This window comes from Macrotis lagotis, chromosome 6 (genome assembly GCF_037893015.1).
Source record: "Macrotis lagotis isolate mMagLag1 chromosome 6, bilby.v1.9.chrom.fasta, whole genome shotgun sequence".
NCBI lineage: Eukaryota > Metazoa > Chordata > Mammalia > Peramelemorphia > Peramelidae > Macrotis > Macrotis lagotis.
This window is the reverse complement of record NC_133663.1, coordinates 61,821,218-61,845,461: the sequence shown is the minus strand read 5'-3', so window position 1 is coordinate 61,845,461 and position 24,244 is coordinate 61,821,218. Positions and strand designations below refer to the sequence as shown.

The 24,244-nt window shown below is 37.7% G+C and overlaps 1 long non-coding RNA gene across 1 annotated transcript in view; it reads left to right on the top strand.

Moving 5' to 3' along the window:
* The window catches only part of LOC141491657 (uncharacterized), an 85,865-nt gene extending 65,719 nt beyond the window's left edge, over positions 1–20,146 (top strand). Inside the window, exons 2-3 of the long non-coding RNA XR_012469696.1 lie at positions 19,515–19,622; positions 19,978–20,146. This is a non-coding gene — a long non-coding RNA (uncharacterized LOC141491657). The remainder of the gene's footprint in view (positions 1–19,514; positions 19,623–19,977) is intronic.
* Positions 20,147–24,244: the final 4,098 nt, after the last annotated feature.

The following is a 24,244-nucleotide window of genomic DNA, read 5'->3' as shown; positions in this document are numbered from 1 at the left end:
TGCAATTATTTTGTGACAATCACTTGAAGGGAAAAAAGGGATTTTTGCTAAAATATATATACCTATTGCTCAAGGATCAACTTGCTGATTTAAAGAGTTCCAAACACGTACCAGCTGAACGTTCCAGTTAACGCCAGCCAAGCTTTTGAGTTATGATCATGATGACCAAATAGCTGGTTTTTAATTCTTTTTCTTCACCTAGAAATCTTTAGCACTGAAGAAATGGCTTTCAGGAATAAATAATCAATGTAGCAAAGTAACAGATGTTTAAGCTCAAGAACAGATTCATCTTCTAGGGGTGGAAAACCTGGAGTAATTGCCACTTAATATGTGTAAATTATTTGATTCATTAGTTGGCTAAAGCAAAGATCACTTTCTGGCAATACTATCTAGGTTTTGCCCTTCCGATCAACAGAGAGAAGCAGAATCACACATATAACCATTCCATTACAACATTCCCTACACCTTGGATTTGGTACCTTTTTAGATAGAGTCGTTTGCCTCTGACATGGCTTTAGGACAGGGACTGTGTAGTAGCCAAAGTTTTTAAAAAGAATTTTACAAATTCTTGGGTAGAATTTGTTAATCATGAGGCATGATTCACTGCAAAAGGTGGGAGGGGGAGGGTTAGGTCTTTTTGTTTCTGTCTCCATCTCTTTGTCTTTCTCTGTCTCTGTCATCTTTATCATTATCTCTGTCTCTCTCTGTCTCTGTCTCTGTCTCTCTCTCTCTCTCTCTCTCTCTCACACACACACACACACACACACACACACACACACACACTCAAGTGAGGGGGAAATAGCTCCTATATTTATATCACACAGAATTAGAACTGAAAAGTCTGTGTGTGTGTGTGTGTGTGTGTGTGTGTGTGATTATAAATTGCTCTGAACACATGTCGCGAAACCCATTCCAAAACTTCTTTCCTAAGTTCATCTCTGGTCACTTAGACATCCCTATTCCAAGTCATTTATTGGATTCTCCTCTTTCAATGGAATGTTAGTACTATAGTCTAGCCTCACCTTGTGCTTCCGTACTCTTCTCCATAATAAGGCATCCATATCACATTATTTTCCAAGTATGGTGGCATAGACCAGGAATTTCTCCTAGTGAGGAGGTTAAGGCTGGTGGATCATATGACCTTGGAAGCAGTGACTAAAGTTAACTAGGTGACTACACCAGGCTTGGCTCCGATTTGGAAAGCCCCCAGAAGCGGGGATAGCCATGCTGCCTAAGGAGGGGTGAACCAGCCCAGGGTAGAAACAGAGCAGGTCAAAGCTTCTCTGTCAGTCACTGGTGGGGTTTGGTACACAAATGGCTATTGAACTTTTAACTAAGGTAAGATAAGGAGGGTCTTATATTAAAAAAAATCAAACAACCCCCCCCCCCCCCCAGAAAACAAATCACAGTGTTCTTAGCTGGCCATTTTAACCTCACAGTCTAGAGTGTAAGGAATTTTGTTGCACAATCTATATGAGAGCATGCAATCTGCTGATATACAGTTTAGACTTCTGAGTCTCTTCACTCTTATCTGGCTTAGTGTATGCGTCTACTTTTTCTTCTCAGTTCCACACTGTAGTTCTCTCCCCAGGTCAGTTATCTCTTTCTCCTCTGACATAGTCCTTGAGGAAGAGAAATCCTTTATGCCTAGTTTCTGGGTAATACCTTTCCTTCTGATTAGCAACTGGCAATCTAGGCTGGCTGTTTGCAGTTCTGAATTCTTCATCCAGAAAACCATCCACAAATGTCAGCATCATTCACGTATTTTGAGTTGAAGTGCCATAATAACACGAACAACCAGTTTTCAGAGTTTATTAGGTGTAGCAAATTATTACCCTGAAGGTTATATTGAATTGGGATTGGTTCCTGGACATAGATGAAAGGCTTCCTGGGATTGATCCTAAAGTGATCAATCCCATTCCAGAAGTCTGGTTGGTCTTCCTAATCCACTGTTAGCCCTAACCCCAACCTCTGACCTCAGTTCTGGTGATGCTCTTTCCTGGAGTCTTCCTGGGACATGGGAAGGCTTAACCTACCTTAAACACTGAATGGGTGTTGCCACAGTCAAACAGAGACCCGATAAAATAGAGCTTCAAAAGGACAAAGTCTCCTACTGTCTCTGGGGCCATCTTCAGTGGTTCAGATCCATATCTGGCCACTGGTCCCAGATGACTCCTGAGAAGAAAGTGAGGTTGGTGACTTTGCATAGCCCTCCCTCCCTTAAATCCAATTCATTTGCATGTCATGGCATCACCTCCCTGATGTCACGGTCTTCGAGAAGGAAGGACAAACAAAATAGAAGGAGCTGGCTATTGGGGATCCAACTGATCAAGTGAGCAAGCAACCCAACTTTCTTCCTTTCATTTTCCTTTCCTTTCCTTTTCTTTCCTCTTCCTCTTTCCTTTTTCCTCCCTTCTCCTTCCCCTTCCCTTTCTCCTTTTCCCTTCCCCTTCTCTGTCTCTTTCACCTTTCCCTCTCACCTTCCCCTTCTTTCCCCTTTCCCCTTTCCCTTTCCTTTCCTTTTTCCACTTAGGTTCTCAGCATAAAGGAATGTAAATTTTAATCTCTGAAACCTTGTAAGATTATTTGGGGTTTACTGGCTAGATTTCTTTCTTATCATTTTTGTTCACATTAATTGGTCAACAACAAAGGATACCAGGCCAAGCCCCAGTCAGCTCAGAGTCATTGTAAATAGCAATTGTTTCTGTTTTGGCAAGAAATCCTTTGAGCCTTCCCTTTCCAGACTGATATTTTTTTTTGACTAGTAAAGGAGACCACCATTCTGTGCCTCATTTCCTGCTTGCCTTAGTCCTTTGGGTACTTAGCTGACATAGTGGAGAGAGAGAGAGAGAGAGAGAGAGAGAGAGAGAGAGAGAGAGAGAGAGAGAGAGAGAGAGAGAGAGAGAGAGAGAGAGAGAGAGAGAGAGAGAGAGCGAGCCAAACCTGAAGTTAGGGGGAACCTGAGCTCAAATTTGGCCTCAAACACTTACTAGCTGTGTGACCCCCCTCACTCAAATCCAATTCATGAGCTTGTCATGATATCATCTCCCTGAAGTCCTTCTAACCTTCTTACCTAGCCTTAATCTTAATCACTGAAAGGGTGTTGCCTTGGAGATCTGCTAAAGATCATAATTTCAATCTTCTTTCAAAACTATATATAATATAAAGAAATCACACACAAATACACACAAAATAGAAGAGAATGATGAGTCCTTTCCCAAACAAGGGAGAGATGAAATCATTAAACAGATTATTTTGATGAAAGAAAATGAAAAGTTTTGCATATATAAAATCAATGAAGACAGAATCAAAAGAGGAACAGTAGTGCAAAATATATCAAATATCAGTAAAAAATCTAATATCCAAAATATATAGAGAATTGACACAAATTTATAATGCCAATGCCAATTTCTCAAAATCAAAGTGATCAGAATACATGAAGAATAATTTTCATAAAGATTAGAAATCCTAAATGACTATATGCTCCAGATCAATAAGAGAAAAATGACATTTTACATCATACAAACTAGCAAAGGTGAAAAAAAGATGGAAATAGTCACTGTTGAAAGGGTAAAGGGGAAGGAAATAGGCACACTCATCTCTTCACTCTTGGTAGAACTGGGAAACCATCAGTTCTGGTTTTCAATTTGGAATTACCCAAGAAAACACAATTATGCTTTCTACTCCCCTTTGATTCCACTAATAGGTATATATTCAAGGAAGTCAAAGGTAGGGAAAAAAAGGGTCTAATATATGTGCCAAAATATTCATAGCAATATTCCTTGTAGTAGCAAAAAACTGTAAACAATGTGGTTGTCTGTGGATTAGGAATTGATTGAAAAATGATAGTATATGAATGTAAATGATATTATTGTACAGTAATAAATGATGAATATAAAGAATTTAGAGGAAAAGGGAAAGATTTGAATGAACTAATACAGAACAAAATCTGGAGAACTAAGAAAACCCCACAGAAATAAACATGTATATCAATTTAGTGACTAGAGGAGTGTTAATGAATAGATCATTCAAAGTTTATTAGTTGACTTGGAATAATAGAAAAATCAATGAAAATCCTACAAGCCATAATGATATCTCCTTCACAGTAGACAAATCAGGGACTACTACAACAGAACATCACATACATTATCAGGTACTTCCTCTGGGATTTTTGCTTATTTTTTTTTTGACTCAAGGAAGGGTATATATAATCTGTAGTGAAGTGCAAGTAGGAAATGACTGATTTAAAAATAAAAGACATCAGTAAAGTATATTTTGCCAAGTAAGAAGTAAATTCCCTTTTTAGAATCAAAAATTTTCTACTGAATAAAGTTCTCCCAATGAACCTATTTCTGCAGCTACTGCATCCAATTCCTCTATTTAAAAGGAGTAAAAAAACTAAAGAGAAATTTTGTGAACAAAAAAATTCATTGAAATGAGAGGTTCATAAAAGCACATTGATTGTCAAACATTTCCATTTACTAAAAAAATAATCACACAAAAGTTCACATCCTCTCTCGTCCAGTTCTTTCCTGTACAGAAGAGTTGTGTTTCACAGCTGATGAGAATCATTTCTATGCTAATGACTTGTTTCCTCTTGCACAGTCAGATGAAATGGTAATAAAGTTCTCCATGATTACTGCAGAAAGGGCTTTTGCTCTATTGTTAGAAAACATTTTTGCAAGACTTAGATTCAAATCTCTAAGGAGAATTTTTAAAGGGACCACATACAACCCATATTTATTTATTTATTTATTTATATTTAATTTTTTTTCAATTACATATAAACAAAAATTTTTAACATTTTTAAAAATTTAAATTCCAACTTCCTTCTTCTCCTCCCCCTCCTTAGAAGGAAAGCATTTTGATATAGATTATACATGTTCATTCATGCAAAACATATTTCCATATTAGCCATGTTGCAAAAGAAAATATAGACCAAAAAAGGAGAGTAATAAAGTTTTGATAAAGCATGCTTCGCTATTGCAGCCCATTTTGCCACTGACAAAAAAAACCAAGTGATAGCAATGATTTTATTGATAAAATAATGTTCAGAACATGTATACACTTATTTCAATCTCCTACATAGACTTCAGTGATAGTTGTGATATGGACTTGGAATAATTGATGTTCAACATTATCATCCTGAGATCCTAACAGATCTGATTGGGATAGTATGATTTCAAATTGGAAAGACTCCTTGAGATTATGTAATCAAAAACTATCAAGGTTGGAATGGCTATCATAGAACATCTAATTCAAGCTCTAACTGAACATAAATCCTTGTACAAAATAGTTAACAAATGGCCATCCACCTATTGTTTAAAGGTCTCCAGCAAGGGGGGGGGGGCGGGAATACATTGCTTCCTGAAGTAGTCCCTCACAGCTTTTACATAGCTCTAATTATTAAGAAACTCTTCCTTATATCATACCTAAATCTGCCTCGTTTCAACTTTGAACCATTTCCTCCATTTCTTCTTCCTTGAACCAAGAATAAAAGTCAATTTCCCCTTCTACATGATTGACCTTCAAATACTTGAATATTACCATCATTTCACTGTGGATCCATAGCACCTCAAACTCTTCTTCACCCTAAACATCCTCTATTCCTTTGAGCCATTCTCATATGGCTTGATGTCCAGACCTTTCACTGTCCTGGTTTTCCTCCTTTCAAAACTTTCCAGCTCAACAATGCCCTCCTTAAATGTGATTCCCAGAACTGAATACTTTGCTTAGATAGGGTCTGATCCCAATAGAAAAACAGAATTGTAATTTCCAAGGTGGTAGTTTTTACCTCTCTTGATGCTCATGTTGGGGCTTTTTGGCCACTATACATATTACAGTATTTACTCACACTTTTTCCAGACAACTAAAATCCTCAAATTCTTTTTTTTTAATTTATTTAAGGCAATGGGGCTAAGTGACTTGCCCAAGGTCACACAGCTAGACAATTATTAAGTGTCTGAGGTCGGATTTGAACTTAGGTGCTCCTGACTCCAGGGCTGGTGCTCCATCCACTGTACCACCTAGCTTCCCCCTCACATTCTTTTCAAACTTTTTTTTAATCATGCTTTCCTCTCTGATATATGTGAAGTGAATTTCTGGAAACCAAATGTAATATTTGATATTTATCCTCCTTTTATTACATTTTGTTAAATCCAGCTCATTATCTTAGATTCTCGGAATTTGAAGGGCTCCTGATTCTGCCATTCAATGTTATCTAAAGCTCCCAGCTTTGTGTCAAGTGCATATTTAATGATTTGTAATCTATGCCATTATCCAAGTTAATGATTAAAAAAGTTAAAAAGACTAGAGGAATTCCATTAAAGATAATTCTTCAAATTAGCATCAAATCATTAATTACTTTTCTTTGGGTCCTGGTATTCAACATTTCTAAATCCAACTTAACTACATCCAAGAATAGCATGGGAGACATTGTCAAATATATTGCTAAGATCGAGGTGTAAGGCCCTCTCTGGGCCTCTTCCTCCAACTCCCACTAGAGAGTCTGGGTTACCATAGAATGAATGATGACCGTTTCCCCTAGGATTCTAGCAAAAACTCTGAACTAAGTGGTAGTTTTCTAATACTGTCACTAAGTCCTCTTTCAGTAGGTTCCCCATTGAGTATCAGTTAGTCAAAATTAATTAGCCTTTAGAAAGAGATATTCACTAAACTCATAAGAATAGTGGTACAAAATATCCATTAAAAGTCTGAGACTCTCCCTCCTAAAAGTAAATGAGCTCAAGATTAAAAAAGCATATTTGACAAAGGGATTACTCACAGCTCCTCATTGGCTAGAAGACCATTTCTCCCTTTGTGGAGTCTTCATAGAGTTCTTTGATCGTGTAGCTCTCTGCTGAATTCCAAGAGTTGGAATCATAGAGTTCTGGGGTTGTGTTTCTTAATTGAGTCTTAAGCATCTAATGAAGATGCTACGATCAGTCACTACTAGGGGGCATTGCTTCTTATGTCAAAGGAAGTTTAAATTGTTGACCCTTTCGAAGGTCACAAAATCCATGCTGTGGTGGGGGTAGCTGAGAAAAGATTGAGATTTTTCCATCCCCTCCCCTCCAGATGAGTCTTTCTGGAGCTGCTCCACCATTAAACTGACCTGCTATTGGAATGTCAGATTTCATTTTGACTTGGCATTTTTGTCAATATAGAAAACACCTTATTTTATTCAATCAACCACTAGGTATTTCCTGTGTGACATTTTCTTCTTTGGTTCAATTTGTACTTGGTTTATACCTTTGATGAATTAGATGTATCTAGGACTTGCGCATACATAATTTATACCTTTACATATTTAATTGATCTTATCATTCCATCAAAAAGACATTATACCCTGAATAAAATAGAAGGATGAGGATGTATCGCATTTTGTTAGTTATATTAGTGGATATGGAATGTCCTCTAACATGGGTAATTTGAACCTTGACCAAAAAAAGGTAAATGTCATTTTTCTAGCATGTTTTTGATAGTCATGTTAGATCTTATGATTACAACTTTACTGTCAACTTATTTTCCAGCTATCTATTCAATAATATATTGTAGATTTTTTCCTGGAGTCCAAATCAAGCTCTCTGATGTATAATTTACAGGTTACATTCTCAGGTCTTTTAGAATTGAAGACATTTGCTCTTCTCCATTCTCTCTTATTCTCTGCAATCTTTCAAAACACAGCTCTGGTCAAATAACATCTGGACTTTGGAGATCAGTTCTGGGAGTCATTCTTGGAAAGGAATTCACTGATAATTTGGAGAGTGCCTAGAAGAGAATAAGTATGGTTAAAAAAAAAAAGTCATGATCACATAATGTAATGATCCACAGATGGAACTAAGTATATTCAGCTTTAGTGGATAGGGAGATGACCTCAGAATCAAGATGATCTAGCTTCAATTCTGCTTGCTAATTGTGTCCTTGTAGCTAAATCACTTAATCTCTCATTTCCTCTTAAGAATCCTCTAAGACCTTAACTTGTAGATTAGTTGCTAATCTAACTACCAGTCCTCCTTTCAATCCAGTACTGACAGTCAAATCCTGTAGAGAAAGGGTCAGTCATCCCTACCAAATGTCAACCAGTTGCCAGTCAAAGGAGAGTGAAGTCCACCTAGTTGAAGCAAGCAAGATCACCATTTGATCATATTTCCTCAAAGGACATTGGTGACAGCCCTGGATTCCTGAATCTAAGTACCTTTGGAATAGCAATGCATCCCACTCAGTGTCCATAGCTATCATTGTGGAAAGTAGCTTGGCAACTGGTCCTATGGGTGCTACAGCCACATCTATTAAAGATGTCAAAAAGAAAGTTCTTACTCCCAAGGTTCTTGGCATCATTTAATGGTTCCACATCAGAAACAAAGGCTTATACTAGTGGAAATGACATTAAGAAGAGACCTTACCATATACTTTGCTGCAACATCATAAGTACCATAGGAGTAATTCCATCTGCCTTGCAGCTGAAACTTTCCTTATGTATTCTCTCTCCAATTAAAACATGAGCTCCTTGAGAAGACTGTCAAATTGTCTGATTTTTTTCTTTGTATCCCCAATGCTTAGCACAACCAAATATTTAATAAAGGCTTCATTCATTCATTCATTTACATTGGTAGAAAGAATTTCCTTACTAAGAGCTCTTTTGCCTAAAGTTTCTCACACCAATGGAATCATAGATCTGGACTGAAATATCATCAGGAAGAAAGGTTACACTTATTGTGTTTGACTCCAGAATCCGGAAATAGTGGACAAAGGTTAAGGGTGAAAAGAAGTAAATTGAGTCATGATGTAAGAAAACACTTCTTAAGTATTTGGGCACTAAAAAAGTGCAATGGCCTTCTAGTGTCTGATGATTTTTGTTCAGATATATTTCCTTTTGACGCAGAGATTCTATCATTGCATGACTAGAAAGTCCAAATGAACAGATATTGGGGTTCCCTAATCATTTGAGTTAAATAACACTTTAATGTGTTTTCTTTGGTATGGTATTATGTATAGATACGATTTCTTTTATATGTAGGTCATGTAATCATTTTGACCTCATCTTTGTAGATAATGTAAGATACTGGTCAGTGCCCACTTTCTTCCATACTGCAATCAAGTTATCTCCAAAAAAATATATTTTTTTCAAAAAATGAATTCTTTTCCTGAAACCTCAAGTCTTTACACTTGTCAAATACAATGTTACTATATTTATTTGTTCTGTAAATTGTAAGTCTATTCTGTTCCATTCATCTACCTTTCTATTTCTTAGCAAATACCATTTTAATAATTGCTGCCTTACTACTAAGCCTCTGTCCTTTATATTTTTTCATTATCTCAAGTAAGTGATGTTGAAAAACTTTTTCAGAAGTGGAATTACTGCAGTTTAAATTTAGAGTAGAATGTTACCTGATGAAGAACTTTGCAGCAAATTTCTATGATACTAGTCTGATAGCCAAGATATATTTTTGAATCAAGACAATTATGTAAGAAGAATAAGAGCCATTCTCAATAGAAAAATGATCAACAATTATCAAGAGGTATTCCCCATAGGAAGAAATGCAAGTTATCAAAATCACACGAAAAATGTTCCAAGTCACAAATTTAAAAAATATGATGTGATAAAGGGAAATAATAAGAAATATGAAGTACTACCAAAAAAAAATCTGAGAAAAAAACATTTTTAACTGAGGAAGAATTCTCAGCAACAATACCCATTCATTTTTCTACTTTCCTTTTCCAACTCAGAGTTCTCAAATATCCTTCCTTCTTCAAACTCAAAATTAATTTATTTTGTGGTCTTGACTCCATTTCATTATTTCTTCCAGGATTTTCTTCCAGGTTCCCAGATACCTTATCCATAGTTGCATTGGTTCATTTATGTTGGCCTAAAAATGTGTTCAGTATTTTTCAACTCTAAGAAGCTTTGTCTTGATGTTTATTCTTCCAGTTAATGTTCCAGATGCTTTAACCCTTTATCCCACTTCAAAACCAAACTTCTTTAAAATGGACCTTAGAGGGGTGGCTAGGTGGCGTAGTGGATAGAGTACCAGCCCTGGAGTCAGGAAGACCTGAGTTCTTCTAATCTGACCTCAGACACTTAATAATTACCTAGCTGTGTGACCTGGGGCAAATCACTTAACCTTATTGCCTTGCAAAAAAAAAAATTAACAAGAAGAAATTTTAGTGATAACTATACAATCATTGCTTAGATTGAAAAATGAATCACAAAAAGAAGGTGGGGGATATTCACTTGACAACAGGAATGCACATGAAAAACATTTAAAGTTTTAGAAGCTTGTCTCAATATGAAACATAATAATTGTCTGTTTATCTATCTATCTATCTATCTATCTATCTATCTATCTATCTATCTATCTATTTATCTACCAACTACAGTTGCCAAAACTTCAAGGTCATCTGAGGCTTCTTTAATAAAAATAAAGTGCACAGAGTAAATTGTCCCAGTGAGCTGGACAGCTTGCATGTGGAATACTATACTCAATTCTGGGCCTTCCATTTTAAGAAGGACCCTCACCACTGGAGCCTATCTAGGGAAAGCAAGCAGGCTGGTAATCGATATTGAAATCATGTCATATATGGAATGTTGAAAGGATCTAGAGATATTTAGCTTGAGGAGAAAATATTTACAAGGGAAATAGCATTTTCAAATATCTATCTGAAGGGTTATCATGTGTGTGTGTGTGTGGGGGGGATCACTTATTTTAGAGATTTCCAGAAGGTAGAAGGGAAGACTAGGTGGAAAGAGAGAAAGTTTCATGGAAGCAGATTTTGGCTCATTTAATGTTGTTTTAATTTTGAAGGAATTAGCTGCTTTCTGAGGTATTAAGCTCCCTTTCAAAAAAAATTGTTTGAACTAAGACTGGCTAACCGCTTTCAGGAATATTTTGCAAGTGATTCCTATATTGGTTGGGAGATTAAACTGGAGAATTTCTAAGCTCCCTCTCAAAATTCTATGATTCTTATCTATGACCTTAAGTCGAAAGAGAAATGACAATATTTCTTCCCTTTTTTTCATACTTTTTGTTAATCCATAAGGTTGAAGATCGGAAGGTAATGTTTTTATTGGAAAACAAGATATCATTTTAAATTTATTTTCCATTAAACCAACTCTTATTTTCTTTTCTCTTTGCCTGTTCAATCCTACTAAAACACTTGACTATGACTACATATTTTTAGATTTTTTTTTTACAATTGTTCACTTAATTCAGCAGTTTGCATTCCTCATTTCTCAGCACTATATCTACTCATATTCATTCAAAATACAATTTTCAAAGGCCAGCTATGTGACCTTGGGCTTAACTTCTCTATATCTCAATTTCTTTATCTGTAAGAATGGAGTTGGAATAGCTCATTTCTAAGGTTCCTTCTAGTACTAAATCCATGATCTAAAGTTCTTTCATTTCTTTGTTTTAGGATATTACTCATGCTATACACCTCATTAAGAACACTCATTTCTCTTTTTTTCCCTTGCCTCCCTGTTCAAAATTCAACTTGAACTTTCCTCCTGTGTCAAATTTTCCCAAATATAACCCCCTTGCGTCTAGTCAGATCAATACATTTCCTGCTAATCTCCTTTACTATATTAGCACTTTTGCATATTATCCAAGAATCACTAATAGCTGGTTCAGCGCCAGTTTGTTATCATTGGAGTTTATACTGGAATTCATTAAAGCACTATTCTCCCTAGAGGACCAGGCAAAAGTCAGACTATTGGGTTTCATCATCTACATGCTGAGAAGACTCTTTTATAAAGTGGATTCACTTAGGAAATGATACAGTATTGTAGTCATGACTCTTGTACATGGGCATTTTTTGGTTTTTCCATTTCTCTCTGACTGAAAGGTGCCTGAGGATGGCAACTATATCTTCCAGTTAATATTTCATTTTCTATTGTGCTGGTCATTATTGAAAATTCTGTACTCAACAGTAGTTAATAAGTGAATAGCAAGGCAAAATCAGATGCAAATAATGATAAAATAGACTTGGCCAAAAGATATTAGCAAAGTTAAGTGCAATGGATGGGAATGTGTGTTTCTTAGGTGCTTGCTTTGAATCTTGACTCTGCTATTTCTAGTTGCCTCAGGTAAATCACTTCACCTCCAGAGTCATTAATTTACAGACCCACAAATTATGCATTGGGGGTAATAATATTTGTGTAAGATGAATTGACAAAAGAGAAATTTAGGGTCACCTCTGGGAATCTTGTTCACACTATATTTCCTATGAGGTGAATGTTAAAAATCATTCACATTTTTACATTTGGTTGGTCTTTCAACTATTTTGTCATTTAAAGAGACTTCCAAGTTCTTTCATTGGTCCAATAATTGCCAAGATTACTTCCATATTCAGATCTAATCTGCAGTTTTTAGATGTTTGTCTTTGGGTGTCCTTCTTAGAATAGAGGAATTTTCCTTTGTATTTTCTTTGTAACTTGATCATCCTCTAACTGACTATTCCTTTCTACTGAATTTTTTACTCAAATTTCTTATTAGTGTTCAGATTCAGAATGTCATATTTCCCCCTTCCACATTTTCATTTCTACCATGGTCATATAGTAAGGAATTCTTTTAAGGGAATATTTTTTGGCCACTGCCCCATAAAAATTAATTTTCTAAAGAAAGTAAATAAATATAATTTAAAAATAATTTCCCATGCATTCTCATCAGTGGGTTAAAATATAACATTTACAGAACAAACACCAAAATGTTGCCTTTATTTTTTTTTAGGGTATATATTTTAGTTGTTTGTTTTAAGTCAAATCCATTAGTTTCTGGTTATCCTTTACAGTCTGGTTTATTTAAATTTCTTCCCTTTGAAGTCTAGTTTTGAAACTTGCTAAATTGCTTAAGTATTCTAGGTTACCCTATTAACATTTTAGTCTTTTGTGGTAAATAAAGGCAGTCAAGCAAAACAAATTCCTATATTGACCTCATCTAAACATGGGTGGCTCTTTTTGCATCTCCAATCCATCATCTTTCTACCTAGAGGAGGTTGGTTTCTTATCAATCCTCAGAAGCCATAATTGGACAGCTCATGAGTTCTGAAGTCTTTGGAAACTGGTTTAATTTCTGTTCACCTTTAAAATGGGTAGGAATTAGAGTCTATAATTTTAATCCTTTTTTATTTTTTTTATTTTTTTATCACTTCACCATGTTGATGCTACTGTGTATAATGTATTATGTATAACTTCATGTAAATTTTTTCAGGTTTTTCTTAAATTCATCTGCTCATGATTTCTTACAGAACAAAAGTATTCCATCACATTCACATACTACAATTTGTTCAGCCATTTTCCAATTGATAAGCATTCCCTCAATCTCCAGTTCTTTGACACTATAAAAGCGCTGCTATAAATATTTTTGTACATGTGGGTCTTTCTCCCCTTTTTATGATCTCTTTGGAATAGTTACATCAATTATTTCAATGATCCTCACAAAAATATTATGAAGTAGTCAAATAATTTTATCTCCATTTTACATGTAACCTGGAGTTCAAACCTATTTATATATGATTCTCTTGCCTGACAGAGAATGAGGAGAGACTTCTCTAGGTTGGAAGCCAAACCTTTCCTTAAGCTCTCTTCATCCCCACCCAAATTTATGCAGGAAGCATCAAGTAATCACTTTTCATCAATGAGGAGAAACTTTTGATCTGGGGCCATGAGCTTCTGGTTATCCACAGATTAAAAAAAATAACACAATAGTTAAGGAATTTGCCTAAGGAAATGAAGTAAAATAGAGAGCTGAAATATATGGTATTCTTTAGCATTAGTTCTGCCCCAGGATTTAAGGGACTGTAAAAGAGATATTTATGGAATAATATCTGTATTAGGGGAAATCTTTTGCTGTAAAATCACTGTATTCTCCTTCTATCACTTTAAGAAGTCATATGCTAGTTTTATTTCCTTAATAGTCTTAAATTCTTCAAGAATCTGTGATTTAATTATAGTGGCTATTTCACCAAAGCATATCAGAATCCCTCTATGCCGTGCTAGAAGCACTAGAACTTTTTTTTTAAAAAGACAAAAACAAAAATATAGAAACAAGAAAGAGGGAGGGAGGGAAGAAAGAAAGAGAAAAAGAAAGACAGAAAGAAGGAAAGAGAAAGACAGAAAGACAGACAGAAAGAAAAAGACAGAAAGACAGAAAGAAAGAGAAAGAAAGAAAGAAAGAAAGAGAAAAAAGGAAGGAAGGAAGAAAGAAAAAAGGAAGGAAGGAAGGAAGGAAGGAAGGAAGGAAGGAAGGAAGGAAGGAAGCGATTTAATCCTTTTTCTTTTGGAGGAGGGGAGTCACATAACTGGGCTCATAATGAAGGACTGATAGCCCACAGATAAAAAAAAAAAACACTGGAAACCTCTTGGAAATTCAGTAGGAAGCAGAAAATTATCATTCCAAAACCTTTTTTTTGTAAGTGAAAGGGCATTCTTCCATTTTAGAGGATGGAGATGAACAAAAAGTAAGGTTGTCAGTTCCCATAGTTACTTGTGGTGCCATAATTTGAGGTAGTGATACCAACCAGATTCTGGTCTCTGGTCTTTAGTGACCAGATAAATTCACCATGTTGCAGGAAGAAGCTGGGAAAAATCCAGTGTTCAGTGTTAAAAGATGCCTCGGCAAGGCAAGTGGGATGTGGCGAAAGGACTGAAGCCTCTCCGGCTTAGGCTGAGAGATCTTGGTGGTGGGCATTTGCCGGTAGCCTTTTGGATGACAGATCCAGAACAAGCAAGAGGCACCGTGGCACTAGCACCCTGGGCTGGAAGCCTGTGCTTGGCCACTTGGGTGGACTCGCCTCGCTGGACTCAGTTTCCCCCTCCTAAAGTGAGGGGCTAGAAGTAGACGACATCGCAGTCCTTTGCAGCCCCGAGTCTGGTGAACTGGAAGCATCCACTGAGAGAAGGACTGGAGGAAAGCTAAGAGAAGGGCAAAGGAGGCAGCTGCCCGGGGCGGGGGGCTGGGGGGCTGCTCCCGCCCGGCTCGGCCCGGCTCTGCCTCCTCCTGGGGTCGGACCTGGGCCGCAGCCGGCCCGCGGGCACCAGCCCCCCGAGCGCAGGGCTCTGCCCGGCTCCTCCCTCCCCAAGTCCCTGGGGGGCGAGGGGGGCAGTGTCAGCCTTTTGTGCCCACCCGGATGGGCTGACCCTCCCGATCTCGGATCTCGGGGTGGCTGCGGACCCCCCCATCGCACTGGTTACCTCGAGTGGCCCTTGGGGATGTCCAAAGGGGGAGAGTTGAAGTCCAAGGGACAGAGGTGGGGAATACAAGTTTTGTTCTCATTTTACGGTTATGGAAACTGAGACTGAAAAAACTAGAGAACACAAAGTCTTTGTTCCTTGATTCCAACAGAGTGCTGTTATTTTGGTCTTGTTCCAGAAGGAAGGGCAACAACCAACCAGCCCACCAACTTCTCTCAGCAGTTTTGCCCCGTCTCTTCTTTTTTAAAATGTTTTCATCCTTCTATCTAAAGATTATTCATTCATAGTTTCATGGTGTGGCTTGATCTGCTTTTCCAGTTTCTATAGCATTTTGCAATCTCTGACACTCATTTGAACATAACCATACACAGGTTTTGAAAGAGGGCTTTCCGTGTGCAAAACTGGCAATTTCCCCCCTGGAAATTGTCCTCTTTCCTCTACACCAACTGTCTCCACAGATGGGAAAAGGATGGAGTTGAACACTTAGATGCTTTCCCATTTTCCATGTTCTATTCCTTTCTCTCCTCTCCTTTCTCTCTCTCTCTCTCTCTCTCTCTCTCTCTCTCTCTCTCTCTCTCTCTCTCTCTCTCTCTATATATATATATATATATATATATATATATATATATATATATATATATATATATAATAATTACTATTATTTTTCCACATAGCCTTCCCCCTCTACAAAAATGTCCCAAATTTTGAAACCTGCATGTTGTGTGAAGATTGCTGAATTTTAAGTCAAAAGCTCTGAGAATTCAGGGCTTCTGTTTCCTCATCCATAAAAGGAGGATGTCTTCCCTTAATCTATCTTACAGGGTTGTGGGAATTATATAATAATAATCATATGGAGGGGGGAGGGGGAAACTTTTATAAGGCTTAAAGTGCTATGAAAAATGATGGCAATAGCTTCCTTTAGTTATATCACTTACCTGCTAAATAATTTTTCAGTGGTTCCCCACTGCCCTCAGGATAATCTCCAAACTTCTTGGCCTGCAAATAAAGACTAAAAATAATTGGACAATTTGCCCAAGGTCACACAGCTAGCCTTATTGCTATTCCTATATTGAATCCTCTAATCAGATGGGTAACCTTTCTCTGTTCCAAGCGTCCCTGTGTTTGTACTTATCTCAGCATAGGAGATCTCAGTATAGCTCAGCATATTTATGCCCTGAGCCATGGTAGAGAATTTTGAGCTTGTTTGGTCTTATCAGCCACAGTCAGGATACACTGCACCTTGATTCCAATACAGTGATATCATTTTGGTTTTCTTCCAGATTGAAATACAACAACCAACCAGCCAACTTATCTCAGAAGTTTTGCTCTATCTCTATTTTTTAAAATGTTTTTATCATTCTATCTCAATATCACTCATTCATACTTTAACATACAGCTTACTGAAGGCACACTTCTGGCATGATATAGCTACTGCCTTCAATGATTTCTTCCTCTTCAGAGCTTCAGTAGCATTTTGCCATCTCTGACACTCATTTGGACCTAACCATCCATTGTACACAGCTTAGAATCCAGTTATATTCCCTTTGGAATACCTTCTTGGGGAAGTTTAGAGAAATCTGGTGGGCTGGTAATGTCTATATTCTGGGTTCCCAAAACAGGGCGGGTCATGAGAGTTTGTAAACAAGTTGGCAACCTGCATCCTTCATTTCAGTCCCCCTTTATACACAATTAATAGAGAAGTTATGATCAATTATAGCTTTTATGTGAAACAAAAGAAATATAAACAGTTTAAAGAAAGAGGGGATAAAATTATATAAAGTATTCGAGCAATAGGTGGCACTGTGAATGGAGAGTCAGGATGACTACCCCAGGCAGAATGGGTGGATAAGAACGACTTGTTCCAACGGCCTGGCAGATGGCTGAAACAAGTGTTGTGTAACTTGGTCAGACATTGAGGATGCCAGTCATCCCTGCATCCTGGGCCATCAATATTCATCTTAACTTTTGTCTTGTCACTGAACTTTAATGGCTCAGGAAAAGAGGAAGGTTGATGACTTTGCACAGCTCTGCCTCACTTGAATCAATAAATAATAATGATAATAATAATATTTATCCTTCATTTTTGAAGAAGACCATGATATCAGAGAGATAATTCCATGACAAGCTCATGGACTGGATGTCAATGAGGAGATGCTGTGCTAAGTCACCATTCTCACTTTTCCTCCAGAGCCATCTGGGTCCAGGGGCCAGATATGATTCAGGACAACTGAAGATGGCCCTGGATGCTGGGCAATCAGGGTTTAGTAACTTGCCCAAGGTCACACAGCTAGTGTCAGAGGCTAGATTCAAACTCTGGTCCACCTGATTTCAAGGCCAGTGCTCTATCCATTGTGCCATCTAGCAGTCAAGGTATCACCTGCGATGTCATTGATACTCTCCAAAGAATGAAGGACAGACAACAAGGGGTCACAACCAGAAACACACTACACAGTCACATTATCTGCAAAGATCTATTTATTTCCTTTTGAAGAGAACCACAGTTACTAGAATCTGACTTACAAGTAGAGAGTCTTCTTGCTATGCTGCCATCCATCCTCTCTGGTGTAGGCCAGCTCCTTTGGGGGGTAGAGGGGAAGAAAGATGGAAGGGGAGTTGGGGAGAAGTGATCAAACTGCCGGCTCCAATCCCCAAAATAAAATTTCTCAGGAATGGAAGAAAGCCACGCTGATTATTTAAAGGGCAACTTTCCTTTTGTTTCTTGTATAAACTGCAAGAATCTGGAAGTATCCTCCTTAGCAATTATCTATGTGGTCGATGATATCCAGGGTTGAAATCATTGTCATGTGATATCTGCTTTATACAAGTTTGTCTTAGATCTTGTCTTCTCTTTCTCTAAAAGCTAGTCTCCCTCAGGTGGGTTTGAGAAAAGAGGAAATCTTATTCATTAAAGGGAAAAACCCAAATCTTACAAGAGGTATTTTCTTGTCATTTTTTTGGTATGGGGCAATGGGGTCGAGTGACTTATCCAGGGTCCCACAACTACTAAGTATTAAGTGCCTGAGGTTGAATTTGAACTCAGATCCTTCTGACTCCAGGGCTGATGCTCTCTCCATTGCATCACCTAGCTGCTCCCTTACAAGATTTTTTTTTTTAGCTTTTTGCATGGCAATGGGGTTAAGTGGCTTGCCCAAGGCCACACAGCCAGGTAATTATTAAGTGTCTGAGGCCAGATTTGAACTCCGGTACTCCTGACTCCAGGGCCAGTGCTCTATCCACTGTGCCACCTAGCTGCCCCACAAGAGATATTTTAAAAGATAATGAAGACCTCAAGATTCCCATGAAAAACAGTAGTCAAAAAGAAGAGGCTAAAAGATGTTAGAAATTGCTATATCTTGCAGACAGTCTTCTTGTCAGAGAGAGAAGGTAGTTAGAGCAATCACTGCAGGTTTGGAATATGAGTTCATTTGAAAAAATGTATTAGAGAGAAGGGGAGAGAAAATTATGAACAGCATCACCTATTAAAATCACAAAAAAATCAGTTCAAGAGAAAATGAGCCTCAAAAACCAGATCATCCTGAGAAAATCTGTTCATGAAACTAAAGCAAGATGCCTCTCATTTGACTATTACAATTGCCTTCTAATTGGTCTCCCTCTTCAGGTCTCTAACATTCAATTTATGCTCCATTTAGCTGCCAGGATGATTTTCCTAAAGAGCAGGTCTGACTTACCTAAGTGGAATGTAAAAAGAAGTTGTGATCTCTTCTATTGGAGGGATTATCTACATTAATGAAATCACACATTCATATACATATCAACTAAATTTTCATCTTTCTTCAAATTTGTCACTTAAAACAATACTAATATCTGTTCACCGATAACACAAAGACTGTTATTCATAAAACTCCTTTTGACCTCCAGATCTCATGACTGTCAGGACCCCTATGTCAAGACCACCCCTCTGTTTTTACTATTAGGAAATATCCTGTTTTTCCAAATCAAAGGCCCAGCAAGCAAGTTGCTCTCTGAGTCTGGCATAATGACAGTCTCACCCTATGAATGAACTCAGCTACAGCAGTAATCCCAGAATTGTTCCACATCAGCACTAGGTGGTTGTACAAGCACTGCAGGATCCCCCTTCTGGTCCTGAAGGAGGTCTCAGAGAAAGCCTCAGCTTATATGTCTAGTTTCCATGCTCCCATGGAATAAAGTTTTTTGCTTAGTCATTAATAGCTACTTCATTTAATTTGATTTGATTTTTCTGAAGTTACAGTAGTTGTGATGACCTAGATGAGCTCTTTGGTATTTTCAGAGTTAACAGCAGTGGTAGAACCTCTGTGATTCTTTGGTTATTTGTCTTCAGAGTATGACGGATATGATGGCAGACCAGACCTCTTCTCCTATCCCAATATAAGAATCATCTTCAGGAGGACAACTAATTATGGCTGACTTCACTGAGAAGTCTAGGGAGGTAAGAACTTGATGTATTAACAGCAAAGAAATCTAATCCCTCATTCCCAAAGAGCTAACTCAATGTTTTGTCTTCCCCGTTCTCTATCTGGACAGTATAAGGGCCCCCTCAATCTTGTGCTCTCAGGTCCCCCCTTGTAGTTGCTGCTGCTGCTTCTAAAATCTATTAGCCAATCTTGCCCTTGCCCACCCTAACCATTCTGTGGAATCTAGCAGCACTCAACTTCTCTGTCTGCTTGAGTGGAGAAGGTGAAGGTCTAGGAAAGCAAAGACTTCTAATGGGGAGGTGTGGAAATGGGAAAGGGTGGGGTAAAGGTTCTAGAAGAAATCTTCTAGCCAACCCTCTTGTTTTACAGAAGAAGAAACTGAGGTCCAATGAGGTCCAAAGCATCAATCGCTGGCAACGACACAATTGGAACCCAGAGTTCTCAAGGCTTTGACTCTCACCATATCTTTTCAAGTCTCAATCTGCTTCAGAACCCTGACACCTCAGTTGCTGAGCTATCTCTAGAGTACATGATCTGATCCAGTCCTCGGGCCCTAGCACTAGAAAAGAGTTGGAGGCTAAAAATAAAATTAATGTTAAGATTTATATCTTCTCAGCATCTCCTCACTTTCCCCTTCATCCTGCTCTAGGGATTGTAGGAAACACTTCTTCAACACAATATCCCTTCCTACAGACTACTGTTACCCATATTTGTCACCTAAATTTCACAGATTCAAGTGATCCATGCTGACCTAAGGAAGGATGGGGCATGTGTACTGTGGTTTGCCCTAAGAGCTTTTTTTTTTCCCCCCAATGGTAGCCTTACATTTTCTTCTGTCTAAATGACATAATTACTCTGCAGAATAGCATTCTCATGTTGGGAATATCCAATATCAAACTCATTTACTTGCCAAAACATTATTTTGGGATCCCTGATATCATTGTGATAATGTCCTTAAAAAGCAAAAGAAGCAGAGGTAGCAAACAAGGTCTTTGGCTCAAAGAGCAGAATGCCAGTTTTTGAGTGGCAGATTCCCCATTCTGGCTAATTTTAGAACACTGAATGTGGATAATAATAAAGAGAAAGAAACAACTAGCGTCTATACATACATAAATCTCAGCTAGTTTAAGGCACTAAGTCAGACTTAAAACAGTCAATTCTAGTCATTCAAAAGGATGAGACAGCAAGATAAATGGAATGGAAACAAGGTCTCTGGAGAGACAAGGAAAGAAGAGTTGAGGAATTAAGGAGATTGGCCAAAGGCCTAACCTGATTGTAACAGAATGACAACTGGACCATCTGCCAAAAACTCACTGGAGCTGAGACATTTTTTTTTCGTTTTAGAAAGATGTCATTTATTTTGAGTTTTACAATTTCCCCCCATTCTTGCTTCCCTCCTCCCACCCCCACAGAAAGCATTCCATTAGTCTTTACATTGTTTTCATGCTATACCTTGATCTCAGTTGACTGTGATGACAGAGAAATCATGTCCTTAAGGAAGAAAAATAAAGTATGAGATAGCAAAATTACATAATAAGAAAACTTTTTTTTTTTTCTAATTTGAAGGTAATAGTCTTTGTTCTTTGTTCAAAGTCCACAATTCTTTCTCTGGATACAGATGGTATTCTCCATTGCAGATAGCCCAAAATTGTCCCTGGTTGTTGCACTGATGGAATGAGCAAGTCCATCAAGGTTGAACATCACCCCCATGTTGCTGTTAGGGTGTACAGTGTTTTTCTGGTTCTGCTCATCTTACTCAGCATCAGTTCATGCAAATCCCTCCAGGCTTCCCTGAATTCCCATCCCTCCTGGTTTCTAATGGAACAATAGTGTTCCATGATGTAGATATACCACATTCCCCAATTGAAGGACATTCACTTAATTTCTAATTCTTTGCCACCACAAACAGAGCTGCTGCTATGAATATTTTTGTACAAGTGATGCTTTTACCCTTTTTCATCTTCTCTTCAGGGTATAGACCCAGTAGTGGTATTTCTGGATCAAAGGGTATGCACATTTTTGTTGCCCTTTGGGCATAGTTCTAAATTTCTCTCCAGAAAGGTTGGATAAGTTCACAACTCCACCAACAATGTATTAGTGTCCCAGATTTCCCACATCTCTTCCAATATTGATCATTGTCCTTTCTGGTCATATTGGCCAGTCTGAGAGGTGTGAGGTGGTACTTCAGAGATGCTTTAATTTGCATTTCTTTAATAAGTAATGATTTAGAGCAATTTTTTATATGACTATGGATTGTTTTGATTTCAAGCTGAGACATTCTTAACAATGATCTAAGTCTTCAAAAGATGAAGAAAAAGTGAGAAGGGAGCTGCTGTTCTGAACTGGAAAGCCAGTGACAATGTTGAGAGTCAAGTGATGCAGTGTCTTATTCAAGGAGGCTTGGTGTCATTAGATTGAAGAATGGGGGTATGAAGTGTAGGAAGACTGGAAAGGGGTGTGTGTGTGTGTGTGTGTGTGTGTGTGTGTGTGTGTGTGTGTGTGTGTGTTTGTGTGTGGTGGGGGGGAGAATATGAAGTGTTTTGGATGTCAGAGATTTTTACATTTGATCCTGCAGCCAACAGAGAGCCACTTGGCTTTATTAAGGGGAGGGGTGACATGGCCAGACTTGTGATTTTGAATGAACTTGGATAACTGAGTGGAAGATGGAAGGAAGAAAAGTGATTATTTGTTTCTACATTTTTTATATCTCTCAAGATTATTTCTGGACACAAAATTCTTGTATTAATTTCCTTTGACTGCAAACCCTTAGTCCCTAACAATTAGACCATCAATATTAGTGTGAAAATTAAAGAACTTTAATTAAAATGGCAGGAATTTGGTTAAAATGATACTCATTAGAAATATGTATATATATATATATATATTTTTTTTTTCTCTACATACCCTTTGATGCAGTAATACTACTGTTAAGTCTATATACTAGAGACATTTAAAAAAGGGTGGGGGAGGACTATTTATACAAAAATATCTGTAGTAGCTCTCTTTGTGGTGGTTAAGAATTGGAAATCAAAGGAATAGTCTATCGATTAGGGAATGGTTAAACAAATGTAGTATTTGATTGTGATGGAATATTATTGTGTTACAAGCAGAGTGAAGAGAACAGAACCAGAACATTTGTACATAGTAATAGCATTATTGTTTGAAAATGAATTATAAATGATCTAGCTCTTCTCAGTAATACAATGATCCAAGACAATCCCGAAGGACTCTGTCTCCAAAGAAAGAACTAATATTATTTGACTATAAAGTGAAATATGCTATTTTTCACTTTCATAAAACGTTTTTTTAATTAAAGATTTTGAGTTTTACATTTTTCCCCTAATCTTACTTCCCTCCTCCCACCACCCCCCAGAAGGCGATTTGTCAATCTTTACATTGTTTCCATGGTATACATTGGTCCAAATTGAAGAAACAAAGTATAAGAGATAGGAAGATCAGACAATAAGATATCAGGTTTTTTTTTCTAAATTTCATGTAATAGTACTTGGTCATTATTCCAACTCCACAGTTCTTTCTCTGGATACAGATGGCATTCTCCATCTCAGACAATCCCAAATTATCCCTGATTGTTGCACTGATGGAATGAGCCAGTCCATCAAGGTTGATCATCACCCCCATGTTGCTGTTAGGGTATACAGTGTTTTTCTCGTTCTGCTTATCTCATTCAGCATCAGTTCATGCAAATCCCTCCAGGCTCCCCTGAATTCCCATCCCTCCTGCTTTCTAATAGAACAATAGTGTTCTATGACATACATATACTATAGTTTGCTAAGCCATTCCCCAGTTGAAAGACATTTACTTGATTTCCAATTCTTTGCCATCACAAACAGGGCTGCTATGACTGTTTTTGTACAAGTGATGTTTCTACCCTTTTCCATCTTCTCTTCAGGGTATAGACCCAGTAGTGGTATTGCTGCATCAAAGGGTATACACATTTTTTGTTGTCCTTTGGGAATAGTTCCAAATTTCTCTTCAGAAAGGTTGGATGAATTCACAGCTCCACCAACAATGTAATACTGTCCCAGATTTCCCATAACCCTTCCAACAATGATCATTATCCTTTCTGGTCATATTGACCAGTCTGAGAGGTGTGAGGTAGTACCTCAGAGAATTTGCATTTCAGTAATAAGTAAATATTTAGAGCAATTTTTCATATGACTATGGATTGCTTTGATCTCCTCTGTAAATTGCCTTTGCATATCTTTTGACCATTTGTCAACTGGGGAATGTCTTTTTTTTTAAAAAAAAAATATGACTCAGTTCTCTGTATATTTTATTTTATTTTAGATTTTTAGATTTTTATGCAAGGCAAATGGGGTTAAGTGGCTTGCCCAAGGCCACACAGCTAGATAATTATTGTCTGAGACCGGATTTGAACCCAGGTACTCCTGATTCCAGGGCCAGTGCTTTATCCACTGTACTATCTAGCCACCCCTAAAAGTGATCCGCATCAAGTCTTTTTTTTTTTAAGATTTTTCAAGGCAATGAGGTTAAGTGGCTTGCCCAAGGCCACACAGCTAGGTAATTATTAAGTTTCTGAGGCCAGATTTGAACTCAGGTACGTCTGACTCCAAGGCCAGGGCTCTATCCACTGTGCCACCTAGCTGCATTCTCT